At 39.0% G+C, this 16,672-nt stretch overlaps 1 pseudogene; it reads right to left on the reverse strand.

Moving 5' to 3' along the window:
* Positions 1 to 6,118: 6,118 nt before the first annotated feature.
* On the reverse strand, positions 6,119 to 7,312 carry LOC119532607 (annotated as a pseudogene).
* Between the last annotated feature and the right edge of the window lie 9,360 nt (positions 7,313 to 16,672).

Genomic DNA, 16,672 nt, shown 5'->3' on the forward strand with positions numbered 1-16,672 from the left:
GCACATATAGACACACTGAACAGTGGGTTCTTGATGGTCTTCTGGCTTTGTGTAATTTATCCATGATAGAATGTCCAACTCTTCCAGCCTTTTGATACCTTGTTTTACCAACTTGCATGGAAAAGTCAGCATTTCCACTTTTCTAGGTATCAGCTATGGATTTCTCCCACTTCCAAGAGATGCCCTGGCAGTGGGTAAGTAGGTTGGGGTTCTTGCCAGTGTGAAGAATTGTACATCTCAGAAAGTGCTTCCAAAATCAATGAATTCTTGCTTATGGGGATTTACATTCTGGTTCATTTTATCAAGAAGTTCGACATTGAGTTAGTCCCCTGGAGCAACTAATAAACAACCAGGAACAACTAGTAAATAATCTGGAACAACTGCTAGGGGACAAATGTGACTGTCCACACATCATATACCAACCTGGAACGGGTCGAATGGCTGAGATCACAGCATAAAAGCTGTGAGTAAAAACTGCAGAACTGCACCAGGAGCCCCCTCCCCCTATGGCAGGTTGAGCTGTAGACCTTGCTGTGGGAGAAACCAGCATTCCTGGAGTAAGCGAATATTGCTCAGCCTAGCTCCAACTGAGGTTTTAATTGACAAATGTGGACTGCTGAATATAAGCTACAAACATAGACAAGCAGCAAAGTACTCTGAGGTTGCTCCCAGTGGAGAGGAGGTGGGGCTGATGGAAAAAGAATTAAAGTAAAAAAATTGCAAAGGCTTTTAGAGACAGCTAACTTTAGAGAGCCAGAAAACTCCTGTGTCCTGGGAAAGGGAGCCCAGAAGACCAGGTGCTCTCTCTGGCTGATGGTCAAAACTGGGGGGCTTTGGACTGGCTCTGAAAAGGGGCTTTCTTTCCCTTTTCTCTCATCCTGAGTGGCTCAGTGGAGAAAGCCCCAGCCATTTTCAGTTCACAGTATTCTGACCCCGACAGGGGTGGAGTTAACAGAATCAGAAAGACAAAGGAGTAATTCAAGTGCAGAAGGTAACTCCCTAGGAGGTGTATCTTCCTTAAGAGGAAGGAGATGGAGCCCAGCCCTAGTGCCGGCCTCCCCTTCAGAACTCAGACCCCAGTGCCTGGGGGAAAACAATCAAAACAGAAGCAAGTTAAGCTGAGAATTAAAGGGACCACACCTCTTTATACCAGAGGAGAGCAACAGGCTGACATGTGCCACTTGCTGGGCAGGTTAGGAAAAGCACAGCAGCTACAGACCTCACAGGAAAGTCTGTCAATCTTCCAAGAGACACCCTCAGGGAAATCTGACACTGAATATAGGCCCCTTCTGAGAGCTGAGCCCATTCTGGCCTGGGAAAATCTGATTGGGGTGATCAAGGAAACCAGATGCCTAGACAACAGAAAACTACAAACCACACTAGGAAAAATGAAGATATAGCCCAGTCAAAGGAACAAACTTACACCTCAATTGAGATAATAATTGAGATATTGTTTCACTTTAATGAAATAATTTAAGATTTTAAAATAAATATGCTAAATCAATTAAAAAACCAAGTCAATGAGTTTTGGGAAGATATGGCAAAAGAGATGAAGGATATAAAGCCACTGGGTGAACGTAAGGTAGAAATTGAAAGTTTGAAAAAACAACTGGCAGAATCTATGGACATGAAAGGCATAAGAGATGAAAAACACAATGGAGACATATAACAGCAGGTCTCAAGAGGCAGAAGAAAACAGGAACTGGAAAACAAGACACTGAAATCCTACACACAAAAGACCAGATAGGGAAAAGAATGGAAAAATATGAGCAACATCTCAGGGAACTGAATGACAACATGAAGCTCATAATGTATGTGTCATGGGCATCCCAGAAGGAGAAGAGAAGAGAAAAGGGGCAGAAGCAATAATAGAGGAAATAATCAATGAAAATTTCCCATCTCTTAAGAAAAACAAAAAATTATAGATCCAAGAAGTGCAGTGTACCCCAAACAGAATAGATCTGAATAGGCCTACACCAAGACACTTAATAATCAGATTATCAAATGTCAAAGACAAAGAGAGAATACTGAAAGCAGCAAGAGAAAAGCGAACCCTCATATACATAGGAAGCTTGAAAAGACTATGCATGTATTTCTCAGTAGAACCATGGAGGCATGAAAGAAGTGGTGTGATATATTTAAGAAACTGAAAGAGAAAAACCACCAACCAAGAATCCTTCAAATATGAGGGGGAGCTTAAAATTTTCCCTGACAAACAGACAATGATAGCATTTGTGACAAGATACCTGCTGTACAGGAAATACTAAAGGGAGCACTACAGACAGATAGGAGAAGATAGGAGTGAGAGGTTTGGAACACAATTTTGGGTGATGGTAGCTCAACAATGTAAGTGCACTGAACAAAGATGACTGTAAGTATGGTTGAAAGAGGAAGGTTAGGGACATGTGGGACACTGGAAGAAAAGAGGGAAAATAAAGACTGGGACTGTATAATTTAGTGTAACCTAGAGTGCTCAAAAATTGTGATATAATGTACAAATATGTTTTTACATAAGGAAGAAGGAACAAATTTCAACACTGCAAGAGGTTAAAAACAGGGTGGTATTGGGGAAAAAATACAATCAATGCAAACTGGAGACTATAGTTGGTGGAAACATTGTATTATGCTTCCTTTGATGTGGCAGGGACAATGTACCAAAACTGATGCCTGTGAGAAGGGTATATAAGGGATGGATGTGGGACTCTTGGCATTGGTGATGTTGTCTGATTCTTTTATTATACTTTATTTTAATTCTCTCTTTCCTTTTGTTGCTTTTTAGCTGTCATCTTTTTTTTTCATTCTTTTTCTTTTTTCTCTCCACATTCTTTGACTCTCCCTCTTTCTTTGTGGAAAAAATGGAGATGTCCTTATATGGATAGTGGTGATGGTGGTGAATGTATAAATACATGCTTATGCAGGGAACCACTGATTGTTTACTTAGGATGGAATGTATGGTGTGTGAACAAAACTGTCTTTAAAAAAAACAGGTTGAAGAAGAAACCTTGAGGGCATTATATTGAGTGAAATAAGTCAGACAGAAAAGGGCAAAGATTATATGGTCTCACTGATATGAACTAATTATAATATGTAAACTCATAGACATGAAGAATACTAGGATATAGAATGAGCCTAAAGAATGAGGAGCAGTTGCTTATTATGAGCAGAATGTTTAACTAGGTTGAACTTAAGTATTTGGAAATGGACAGAGGTGATGGTAGCATATTATTGTGAGAATAACTAACAGTGCTGAATGGTGTGTGGTTCTGCTGGAAAGGGGAAGCTTAGAGCCACATTGTCACCAGAAGGAAAGCTGGTGGTTAAAATATGGGAATGTATAAAAGAGTGAATCTTGTGGTGGACAATGTCCATGACTAACTGTACAGATATTAGAAGTTTCTTTCATGAACTAGATCAAATGTATGACACTATGACTAGAAGTTAATAAAAGAGGGGTATATAGGGGATAATATACCTATTGCAAATTATGTACTACAGTTAGTAGTATTTTAACATTCTTTTATCAACAGTAACAAATGTACTTCCCAATATGGTTAGGGGTATGGGAGGATTTGAGTTTTCTTTTTTATTTTTATTTCTTTTCTGAAGTAATGAAAATGTTCTAAAAATTGAAAAAAAATAATTGTGGTGATGAATGCACAGCTATATAATGGTACCATGAACAAATGAATGTATACTTTGGATGATTGTATGGTATGTGAACAATCTCAATAAAATTGAATTCTAAAAAAATTAAAATAAAAAAAAGAACTTCAACATCCAATCCCAGCTGAATTCCTCTGGTTCATGCCACAAAATGCTAACTAATTCTTACAGCTCCTTCAGTATATAATCTTTTTCCTCCATTATCAGGATATGTTCATCTCTAGTCAGGCTATGCTGGGGAAGGCACAAGGGCCCAGGGCTATGGTGGGGGAAACCAGGAAAAGATTCATTTTGGTAGCAGGCTGAAGGATCAGATGTATCTGTCAAGATAAACCCCCCAGGGGCACCATTGCAGGTTTTGTGATCCCAGGTATTCCCAAACTGAGCACTGACAGCATAACACACTTGAGCTGGTTATCCACATCAATGTATCTTGAGTTCTTAAGCTCTAGCAAATTCTTCAATTGCTTCTCAAAAGTCATTGCCAATCCACTGCAGGAGATAAAGGCTTCTTGATAAGCAACCAGAAACACCTTTGGGCTCTCACCCTAGATTTTAACTGTTGGTTAACTGCTCTAGATTCTAATTACTCTCTAAAAGGTATCACTACCACTTAGTGATAACTCAACACTGCTCTCCTTGTAGGCACTGCTGCTTCCATGTCTTTAAAATGTCTGAATTACTGTACATCAAAGGGTATAACCCTACCAATGGACCTTTTTCTGGGTCACCATAGGTAAAGTTTTCAGCAATTTGGACACTACTTTGGGCAAGGGACTGGTCCTTTCTCACATTCCAGTTGGGATACGATCCTTTTTCCCAGTATGGCAATGACTGAATAGGATCTCAAACCCCATCTTGCTGTTTCCTCATACTGCTCTCAGCACCACCAGAGTCACTTCACGTCCCTTGAGAAGCAGATATCAAATGGGATTAGACATTCTGAAGTTTTATTAAGGAAATACCTTTGAAGGATGAAGAATGTGCTAGCAAACAAGGCATGGAGCCCTCAAGCATCAAGGCAGCTCAGAAAACAAGAGAAGGGAGAAATGGAAGGATTGGGTTGGAAGAGTCTCAGGCTACAGAATAAGTCTGAAAAAGTTTCATCCAGGCCAAACTAGTGATACCCTCCCTACATTTATCTCTCTGATAGGACACCATTACAGACAGCTGTGGGTTAAGGCTCCCGGGTTGACAGTCCAACCTTGCCTCCTCTTATTATTACTATACATAAAATTTGCCTTTGATAATTAAATGCCACTAACTGGCTCCTAACATTTTGGAATTCTATCATGCCCAATAAGTCTGTGGAGGCCAGTTCCATAGCAACATCAAACCTAGTCTATAGAGGACAACCACTACTGAGTTCCTTAAGGGTGTCCATGCCCTCCTTCACTAGCTCATCCCTTACAGATTTAGTGAAGAGATGCCCTCCCAGATAATATATATGTTCTCAAATTGTATGAAATGACATAATAAATTCATTCTAACATGTCTACTGTGACCACTAACTAAAGCAGTTATGCTTGTAAATGTAGCCGTTATTTTAGCTTATTTTTTTAGCTTTATTTTGCTTTATCTATCATTATTACTGTTTTAAAGATAAGAATACTAAGACATTTCATGAGAAATGAAATTCATTTGTATAATGTACAATATAGTCAAAGACCTTGAAATAGAAGGTATCTTACTCATCATTTCCCACCTTTAATCAACAAACATTATTCCTCTTTTAAGAGGTGAAAAACTTTCCCATATTATATTAGACATACTGATAATAAACATCTTAAACACCTTTAAATGATGACTAGACCTACATTTCTCTAAATTCTTTGCATTTATTAATTAGCACTTCAGAGTGAAAATAATGGTTTCTGTTAAATTGATAAGTAGCTTCATATTTCATTAAAATATTAACTAAAATAGATTTCAATCTGGGTAACAGATAACACCATTTGGTTTTAAACAGAATTGTATTTTAACCGTCAAAGCTAAAGATATAGCAAGAAAATGACATTATCGCTTGAAGGTTGTTTCAAGTCTATATTCCCACCTAATCAGGCACCCTTAAATTAATTCCAGCAGAAAGTCTATGGAATTCATCATCTACCTGCTAAGCACATCAAGGAAAGTGATAATACTCTGGATAGTTAGAAAAACAAAGACAGTAGGACATCTTATTTGAACTTTTGAGATAATAAAACAATATAAACATGGGAATCACTGCGAAATTTTTCTCATGTTGGTAACAAGAGCATTAATACTTCCTATTGCTGGCATACTGAAAGGTTTAAAGAATAAAATAAGCAAGAGAGCACAATAATTCACTTGAAATAAGAAAGGCTGTGCTATAACTTTTACAGGCATGAAGTTCCTTCAGTTTCAAACAAGTCTGGTCAACTCTCGTTATTCATTAGGACTACTTCAGATATGCCAGTCTGCAAACAAGCAGCCTCTACATATGGCTCTTACCCATGACATAGGACTTAGGATAAACTTGTTTACACTTTGACTGAACAGTCACATAAAGACTATAAAGATGGTGATCGTGAAATTTCTTGCCTTCTTTCATGATTTCTTCAACCTTTTTTTCAGTGGATAAATGTTTTTCTAAATAGTCCAAATCTTCCAAGTAGAGCTCATCACCGGGTAAAAGCTGGAGCAGCCCATTAGCAGTTAACATTGTGATCGGCAGCTATCTTTCCCTTCCTTCTATTGCACGATCCAAACAAAATTTGTGCAAGCCAGAAAGAGAGGCAAAGTTTTCGAGTCTTCTTATTTCATAGAACCGTGGGGGTGCCAATGAAATTTCTTTTGATATGAAATTTTCAGTTGCTTCTGACGGAGATGACCACTGGCAGTCCACCACCTCGGTCAAGTCCGGGCAGATGGACGGTGCCTCCAGCAGGCTGCACAGAAGAAGGCCGTGTGGAAGCGCTGCTGGGTCGCACGAAGGGCGTGAGCCAGGTGCTCCAGTCATGCAGCTCCCAGACGTCGGGCGGGCAGTCCACGTGCGCAGACAGGTGCAGGAAGTGGCGAGGGTCGCTGCGCACGAGGGCGAGCCAATCGGCCAGGCCTGGAGGCGGCTGGAGCATGCAGCCGGCTCCGGCCAGGACCCGGGGGCCGGGGGCGCTAGCTTATTACTCTTACTTGTTATTTTAGATGTTATCTTAACTGAGATTTTTAACACTGCTGTAACCAGATGCTTGTCCCTCATTTATAGTCCATTTGTTTAGTTTATTTCCATTCTTTAATTATTATGGTAGTTGTTATCTTATGCTGAGTGATTTATAACACTGCTTTAACAAGAATCGTGCCCCTGATTTAAAGCCCTCATTTATGGTCAGTTTGTGCTTACCCCAGTTAGCTTTAATCAGTTTTCAAGGGCTTCTCATCTGCATGCTTTTACACTCCCCAATTAACTCTAACAAAAACATAAGCAATCAATAAATACCAACTTAAATAACATCACTATCTCCACATCCCTTTGTTTGAATCCCATAGAACCCCTAAGCTCTTTTTACCTGGGGAGACAGATTTCAGCTTTCCTCCTGTGTCCTTGCTTGGCTTCCTTGCAATAAAATTCTTTCTTTTCTTGAAATCCTGGCATCACAGCATTGACTTCTGGGGCATTGGGCAATGAGCCCATTGCTCCATAACAGTTTGGTCACCCAGCTGGGATGTTGAAAATCCACAGGTCCTTTCTTGCCTGAGGTCCTGTGGTCCCAAGGGATAGGCGGGTCTGGTCAGCCATCCTAAGGGACCACCTATGAGGCAGGATAGAATAGGGCATCAAGGCTGTGGTCCCTGGTCTTCTATTCAGCTTCAAAAGAGGTAATGCAGAGGGAGGAGCTAAGATGGTGGCATAGAGAGGAGTGGAAGACAGTTAGTCCCCCTGGAACAATTCATAAACAACAGAAAAATTAGTAAATAACCTGGAATAACTGCAGGGAGACAAACGTAACTGTCCACTCATCATACACCAACCTGAATTGGGAGGAATGCCGGAGATCACAGCATAAAACCTGTAAGTAAAAACTGCGGACACACGCTGAGAGCCGAGAGCCCCTCCCTCACGGAAGCCTCGCGGTGCTAGAGAATAGCACTATCTGAACAAGCGAGTGTACCTCAGCCCAGCTCCAACTGGGGTTTTAATGTTAACTGCTCAATACAGACTGCAAATCCCCAACAAGCAGACAGAGGCTTTTGGTGATGACTGACCTTGAGAGAGTCAGGGGACATATCTCTCTCAGGATGGGGAGCCCAGAGGATCGGTTGCTATCTCTGGCCAGTGGGTGAATCTAGGAGCTTTCTGTCCCTTTCTCTATCAATTGGTTGGCTCAGTGGAGAAAGCCTTGGCTGTTTTCAGCTCGCAGTGCTTTGTAGTAGAGAAAGCCTTAGCCATTTTTAAATTGCAGCACTCTGACCAGCAAAGTCAGAGAAACAAAGAATCTATTTACATGCAAATGACCTCTCTGGAGGGGGCATACCTTCCCAAGAGGAAAGAGGAGGGTCCCAGCTCTACTACCTGCCTTACATTCAGAACCAGACCCCAGAGCCTGGGGAAGGAGAGCTGTGAGCCACACCACCTTACACCAGCCCGTGACAGGCTCACAAGAGCCACCTGCTGGGCAGAAAAGCATAGGGTGTGTCAATCCTCTAAGGAAAACCATCAGGGAAACTGGGTACTGAATATTTCCTCCTTCTGTGACCTGAGCTTGTTCTCATCTGGGAAAACCTGATTGGGGTGGCCTGGGAGGTCAGATGCCTAGATAACAGAAAGCTACAACCTACACTAAGAAAAATGAAGCTATGGCCTAGTCAAAGAACAAACTTACACTTCTACTGAGATACAGGAATTTAAACAACTAATGCTAAATCAATTTAAAAAGTTTAGAGAAGATATGGCAAAAGAGATAAAGACTATAAAGAAAACACTGGGCATACATAAGGCAGAAATCAAATGTTCAAAAAAAAACAACTAGCAGAATCTATGGAAATGAAAGGCACAACACAAGAGATGAAAGACATAATGGAAACATACAACAGCAGATTTCAAGAGGCAGAAGAAAACACTCAGGAACTGGAGAGCAAAACACCTGAAAGCCTACATGCAAAGGAGCAGATGGAGGAAAGAATGAAAAAATATGAGTGATGTCTCTGGTAACTTAAGGACAAAACAAAATACAAGAACGTACGTATCATTGGTGTCCCAGAAGGAGAAGAGAAGGGAAAAGGGGCAATAATAGAGGAAATAATCAATGGAAATTTCCCATCTCTTATGAAAGACATAAAATTACAGATCCAAGAAGTACAGCATACTCCAAACAGAATAGATCTGAATAGGCCTACGCCAAGACACTTAATAATCAGATTATCAAATGTCAAAGACAAAGAGAGAATCCTGAAAGCAGCAAGAGAAAAGCGATCCATCACATACAAAGGAATTTTAATAGGACTATGTGCAGATCTCTCAGCAGAAACCATGGAGGCAAGAAGGAAGTGGTGTAACATATTTAAGAAACTGAAAGAGAAAAACCGCCAACCAAGAATCCTATATCTGGCAAAACTGTCCTTCAAATATGAGAGAAAGCTCAAAATATTTTCTGACAAACAGACAATGAGAGATTTTGTGAACAAGACACCCACCCTACAGGAAATACTAAAGGGAGCACTACAGAGTGATAGAAGAAAACAGGACTGACAGGTTTGGAACACAATTTTGGGAGATGGTAGCACAGCAATGTAAGTACACTGAACAAAGATAACTATGATATGTTTGAGAGAGGAAGGTTGGGAGCATGTGAGACACCAGAAGAAAGGAGGAAAGATAAAGACTGGGACTGTGTAACTCGGTGAAATCTAGAGTGTTCAACAATTGTGTTAAAATGTACAAATATGTTCTTTCATGAGGGAGAACAAGCGAATGTCAACCTTGTAAGGTGTTAGAAATGGGGAGGCATTGGGGGAGGGATGCAATCAACGTAAACTAGAGACTATAAGTAACAGAATCATTGTATTATGCTCCCTTTAATGTAACAAAGGTGATATACCAAGGTAAATGAAGATAAGTGGGGGGATAGGGGAGGGGTGTGAGACACTTGACATTGGTGGTGGTGTCTGACTCTTTATTCTACTTTGATTTTAGGTTATCTTTCCTTTTGTTGCTTCCTAGCTGTCATTTTTTCCCCTTCTTTCTTTTCTCTTTTTCTTTTGCCTCTCTACCTTCTCTGCCTCCTGCTTTGTGGAAGAAATGTAAATGCCCTTATATAGATAGTGGTGAGGGTGGTGGACACATAAATATGTGACTATACAGGGAACCATCAATTGTTTACTTAGGATGGAATGTATGGGGTGTGAACAAAACAATCTTAAAAAAAAATGGGTTGATGATGAAATCTTGAGGGCAATATACTGAGTGAAATAAACCAGACACATAAGGACAAATATTGCAGGGTCTCACTGATAGGAACTAATTATAATATGAAAACTCATAGACATGAAATATAAGGTATCAAGATATAGAACAAGGCTAAAGAATGGGGAGCGGTGGCTTAGTATGAGCAGAATGTTCAACTAGGATGAACTTAAATGTTTGGAAATGAACAGAGGTGTCAGTAGAAGTTGTGAGAATAACTAACAGTCCTGAATGGTGCATGAATGAGGTGGAATGGGGAAGCTCAGAGTCATATATGTCACCAGAAGGAAAGTTGGAGGTCAAAAGATGGGAATGTATAAAACTGAATCCTATGGTGGGCAATGTCCATGATTAACTGTACAAATATTAGAAATCTCTTCCATGAACCAGAACAAATGTATAACAATACAACTAGAAGTTAGTAATAGAGGGGCATATAGGGAAAAACTATATACCTATTGCAAACTATCTACTACAGTTAGTAGTATTTCAACATTCTTTCATAAACAGTAACAAATGTATTATACCAATATTACAAGTCAACAGTGGAGGGGGGCTGGTTAGGGGCATTGGTTAGGGATATGGGAGGATTTGAGTTTCCTTTTTTCTTCTTTTTTTTTTTGCTTTATTTCTTGTCTGGAGTAATGAAAAGCTTCTAAAAATGGAACAAAAATTAAGTGTGGTGATGGATGCACAGCTGTATGAGGGTACCAGGGGCAACTGATTGTACACTTTGGATCTTTGGATAATTGTATGGTATGTGAACAATCTCAATAAAAATTTAAAAAACAATTTAAAAAAAAAGAGTTAATGCAGCGCTGCAAAGCTTCAACTGCAGACTTCCTGGAGCTGAAATTTCCCCTAGAGTTCTGAAGCCTCCCCAAACCATTAGCACTTGTAAAATCATGGGCCCAAAGCAAATTCTTAGTTAATGACAAAAAGCATGGGTCATAAAAGTTGTTAAATATCTGCCCAAAGACAAATTTAAGGTATGCAAGGACAGGCCACAAGTTCTGATAGCCATCTCCTTCTAGAACAAAGAAGACACCTAGTTAATGCAAAACATGGTTGATACAAACCTTTTAAGCCTGTTGTTAAAGTTTACCATGGAAACCTACCACCAGCAAGGCTTTCCTGTATAACAAGGAAACCCACTCCCAGTCAATGCATGCTTCTCCTTGGAGATGCCTAAGATATCTCTTTAGTGTGTCTTCTTGCTCTTTTTCTTTAATGAACTTTACTACTTCTTTCTACTGGACCCTCTTATCTCTGAATTCTTTCCAAGGCAAGAGTCCTGAAGCTGGAACCAATTCTACCTGGCACTGCTGACAACAGGGCACCAGTTATACCTAGACCTCCTTGTCTACAAGTTCAACAATCTTCATCCCATTCCTGCCAGCATCAGAGCCCCATATTGCAATCTAATTTTGAGAAAAGAAACCGTTTCAGGTTCTGGCTGTCTAATCAGTGAGTAAAGGGGTAAATAGAGTTGAGGCCAGGAAGCTTACCTGAAGTTTGAGTTTCCAAGTGGAGTTAAAGTCTGTAAATTCCTCCTAACTCAGAGACCTCCTCTGCCCCTACCCATGTATTTCATCTGGTTCTGATCTGCTATTGGGTTACCTGGTTCTCATCTGGTTATTAGGTTATTTGGATCTTTGTAAAGTACTGGTATTGTGCTTGTAATATTACTTGTTAATTCTGTAAAATTAGTTATTGTTTTTGCATATTCCTGGGAAATGTTAAGAGTGTATCTGATTTCAGTCCTTCAAAATGCCTTCTGGATAACTGGTCTATGTTTAGTTCAATGAAAAAGAAAGAAGTGTTGTTCTTTTATAACATAGTTTGGCCCCAGATTCTAGGGAACACTTGCCTGAAAATGCATTTTTAAATTATAATACTATCTTAAAATTAATTTATATCTTAAAAGGGAAGAGAAATTAGGCAAAATCCCATATGCATGCCCAGTCTTTTATGTCTTTTTGCAGAAAAGGTACAAAATTATGCTTCATAGTAGTTTTATATTTCTGTGTTTCTGTGTTTTTGTGTCTGATTTTCTATTTCTGTCTGTTTGTTTGATGTATATTTTTCTACTTCCAATTGGTAATACCAAATAAACAAATAAGAAAATTCTTTTTAAAAGTGCTGTATTCAAATTGCTTAAAGGTAAATAAGCATTTATATGTTTGTGTAAATTAATGCTCCTACCATTCAGGAAAGTAATGAAACTGAACTTCTACCACTTCCAGTGTAAAAACATTTTCATAGAATTAAAATCAAATGTTTTAAAAATTCAAATGCATTATTAAACTTGAAAAATTATCTGGAACTCCTCACTCTAACTGTTCTAACCCTTTAGACACCAGAGTTCAGGGCACTGGTACTTGTAATTATTGTAAACAATTTGAACATTGGAAAAGAGATTGCCCAAAACTTCCTGAAAACAGCAGCCAATTTCCTCCTTCCATGCTCTTTGGCCTCTAGGAAAGCAAAATGCCTTTCAATGTAACTGCTGAGGTTGTCCTAGGAAATTGCAGATGTTATTCCAATTTTCCACTTCACATCTTTAGGTGAAATCAACCTGATAAATGGAAACAATTAGAAATGAGGGCATATAAGCTCTAATAAATAATGGGGCCACCCACCTTATCTGCCTTGTGTCCAACCACCACATCATTATCCCTCCCCTGAGTAGAAAAACAATTCAATGTTGGGTGTATGTATCAGTTGCAGCAGCTGAGGGAAGGGCTGAATAAAGGAAAATGATGTGGGGGGGGCACATATTTGATATAGAGCTCTTTGTACTGAGCCTGAGGATTGAGGGTGATGGGCACAGAGGGAATGTTGCCAAATGGGCCATGTTGGTTCCTCAGTTACTGTGGAATTTCAAAGTAACTCCCCAATTTAGAATTAATTTTTCTGACAATGCACTTGCAACAGTACCTGAAATAGATAAGTCTTTACCAAAGTTTGTTTGTAGACATGTGATAGAGATAGTTAAGTGAAGTCTAGTTGCAAAATTTCAAAAAGTCCCACAGGTAAAGGAAAATATCCTTGAGAGCTATGAAAAGATTTTCCAGGATTATGCTTGGGACAAATTAAACAAGTGTGGTATATTTCCTTTGCCTGTTAGCCAGTATAATTTTAAGGTAGTTCATAATTTTACAATGTTAGGAAAACAAAGAGTTTTTTTTTAAATTCAATTTTATTGAGATATATTCACAAACTATACAATAATCCACAGTGTACAATCAATTGTTCACAGTACCATTATATAGTTGTGCATGCATCACCACACTCAATTTCTTGAATATTTTCACTACCATGCACAAAAACGGAGTGTGAATAAAAATTAAAGTAAAAAAGAATGCCCACAACATCCCATACCTCCCCTTCTCTCCCTATTATTCATTTACTTTTTTCTCCTCATTTTTCCACTCATCTATCCATACACTGGATAAAAGGAGTAGGAGCCACAAGATTTTCACAATCACATGGTCACACAGTGTAAGCTATATAGTTATACAATCATCTTCAAGAATCAAGACTACTGGATTGCAGTTCAACAGTTTCAGGTATTTCCTTCTAGCTATTTCAATACACTAAACTAAAAAGGGATATCTATAAAATGCATATGAATAACCTCCAGAATGACCTCTCGACTATATTTGAAGTCTCTCAGCCACTGAAACTTTATTTTGTTTCATTTCTCTTCACCCTTTTGGTCCAAGAAGGCTTTCTCAATCCCATGATACCAGGGCCAAGCTCATCCCCATGAGTCATGTCCACCCCTGGAAGTCATCTACCATGTAGGGGAGAGGGCAGTGAGTTTACCTGCAGTGTTGGCTTAGAGAATGAGGCCACATTTGAGCAACAAAAGAGGTTCTCTGGGGGTGACTCTTAGGCACAGTTATTAGTGGGCTTACTGTCTCCTTTGCAGTAACAAACTTCATAAGGACAAGCTCCAAGACAGAGTGCTTAGCCTTCTAAATTGTTAGCCCCCAGTGCTTGTGAGAATATCATTAATTCCCCAAGTGGGGAAGTTCAATATTTCCACATTTCTCCCCAGTCCCTCAAGAGGGCTTTGCAAATACATTTTTATTCTTTGTCCAAATTACTCTGGGATGTTATCAGGCTTCACACTAACCTGTACAAAAACCAGATTTCACCCCTATTCAAAGTTCCATGTAATTATGGTGCTTGAATAAACTGACCATACAAGTTAAATTATATAATGAGTTAGAAAAAAATTAAAGATTTTGCACCTAATAAACATCTCTTCCTTTGGTGTCACACAGAAGTTGAAGTTTTAAAACACCATCAATATTGTCCTTTACCCCTTAGTCTGATTTACCTTAGTCCTAACCAAGTCCATTTCATTGATGTCTCTAATTGAAGTCTGATCTCTTTTTCAGCTTTTTAAACGTTTGCTGTATGGGGTAATGCTGAAATTCATACCTTCCAGACTCTAGCTCTGAGTCTCAGGTGTCACACAGATACCAAAAGTTCCAGGAATCAACCAGGTTATACACAGAGGCCAGCATCTCAGAACTTAGAAATAGCTCTTACAGATGAGGAATAAATGTAACTGCTGTAAGAGCTTACAATCTAGGAGGAAGCTTTACAATAAGCCTTCTCCTGATAACTTATGCTCTCAGATTCAATTCTTGGAGTTTGTACATTATAGTTAGTCCATATTAGTGAGGCATTATAATGTTTTTCTTTCTATTGCTGGTTTACTTCACTCAACATACTGTCATCAATATCCATTCACCTCACAACTTCATTCCTTCTTGTAGCAGCTCAATATTTCATTGTCTGTATACACCAAAGCAAGCCATTCCTTTTATCAATCAATGTACCCTTAGGCCACTTTCATCTACGGCAAATCATGAATAATGCTGCCATAAACCCCACTGTGCAAATGTCCATTAATGTCCCTCTTTTTAGTTCTTCCAAGTTTGTACCCAATAACAGGGTTGCAGGACCATATGGCAAGCACATGCTTAGCTTCTGGTGGAACCACCACACTGCCCTCCACTTGGGCTGCACCATTCTACTTCCCCCAAAACAGTGATTAGTTACATCCCTTTCTCCACATTTTCTCCAGCACTTGTACCCCTCTGTTTATTTTTTAGGTGGTTTTATTCACACACCATATATTCTGTCCTAAGTAAAAAAATAAGTGGTTCCCTGTAAAATCACACAGTTATGCATTCACCACCACTATGTATATAAGGACATTTCCATTTCTTCCACAAACAAAAGAGGAAGTGTTGCAAAAAGAAAAAAGAATAAAAGGTAAAAAACAAAAACTAAAAATCAACAAAAGAGAAAATAAATTTAAAATAAAATACAATTAAAAAGTCAGACAGCAAGACCAATGCCAAGAATCCTATACCTCTCCCTTATATCCCCCTCTAACAGACATTTAACTTTGGTATATTGCCTTTGTTACAATTATTGGATGCATATTACAATGTTACTGTTAACTATAGACTCTAATTTGCATTGATTGTATTTTTCCCCAATATCATCCCATTTTTAACAACTTGCAAAGTTCACATTCATTTGTTCTCCCTCATGTAAAAACATTCTTATATTTGTACATTTAATCACAATCATTGACCACTCCAGGTTTCACTAAGTTATACTGTCCCAGTCTTTAACTTCTACCTTTCCTTCTCATGTCCTACATGCCCCTAACCTTCCTCTTTCAACCATACTCACAGTCATCTTTGTTCAGAGTACTTACAGTATTGTGCTACCATCACCCAATATTGTGCTTTCCATTTCTGGATCTATACAATCAATCCTGTCAAACATTCTGTACTCCTTAAGTCTCAAATACCCAATCTTTACTCTCTTTCTATCTCCTGGTATCTTCATTTCTACACTCTTCTCCAAACCTCTCTTTCCTGTATTTTCCTATCTGTCTGTAGCACTCCCTTTAGTATTTCTTGAAGAGGAGGTCTTCTGTTCATGAAATTTCTCAGTGTCTGTTTATCTGTAAATATTTTAAACTCATTTTTGAAGGACAGTTTTGCTGGATATAGGATTCTTCATTGGCAGTTTTTCTCTTTCAGTATCTTGAATATATCATGCCACTGCCTTCTCACCTCCATGGTTTCTAGTGAGAAATCCACACTTAGTCTTATTGAGCTTCCCTTGTAAGTGATGAATTGCTTTTATCTTGCTGCTTTCAGAATTCTCCCTTTGTCTTTGACATTTGATAATCTGATTAGTGTCTTGGAGTAGGTCTGTTTGGATCCATTCTGTTTGGAGTATGCTGCACTTCTTGGACCTGTAACTTTATGTCTTTCATAAGAGTTGGGAAATTTTCATGGATTATTTCCTCTATTATTCTTTCTGCCTATTTCCCCTTCTTTTCTCCTTCTGGGACATCCATAACACATATATTCATGTGCTTCATGTTGTCATTAAGTTCCCTGAGACTCTGCTCATATTTTTCCATTCTTTTCCCTATCCGTTCTTTTTTGTGTAAGATTTAAGATGCCCTGCCCTCTAGTTCAGTAATCCTTTCTTCTGCCTCTCCAAGTCTGTTGTTGTATGTCTCCACTGTGTTTTGCATCT

This window comes from Choloepus didactylus, chromosome 4 (assembly GCF_015220235.1).
Source record: "Choloepus didactylus isolate mChoDid1 chromosome 4, mChoDid1.pri, whole genome shotgun sequence".
Classification (NCBI taxonomy): domain Eukaryota; kingdom Metazoa; phylum Chordata; class Mammalia; order Pilosa; family Megalonychidae; genus Choloepus; species Choloepus didactylus.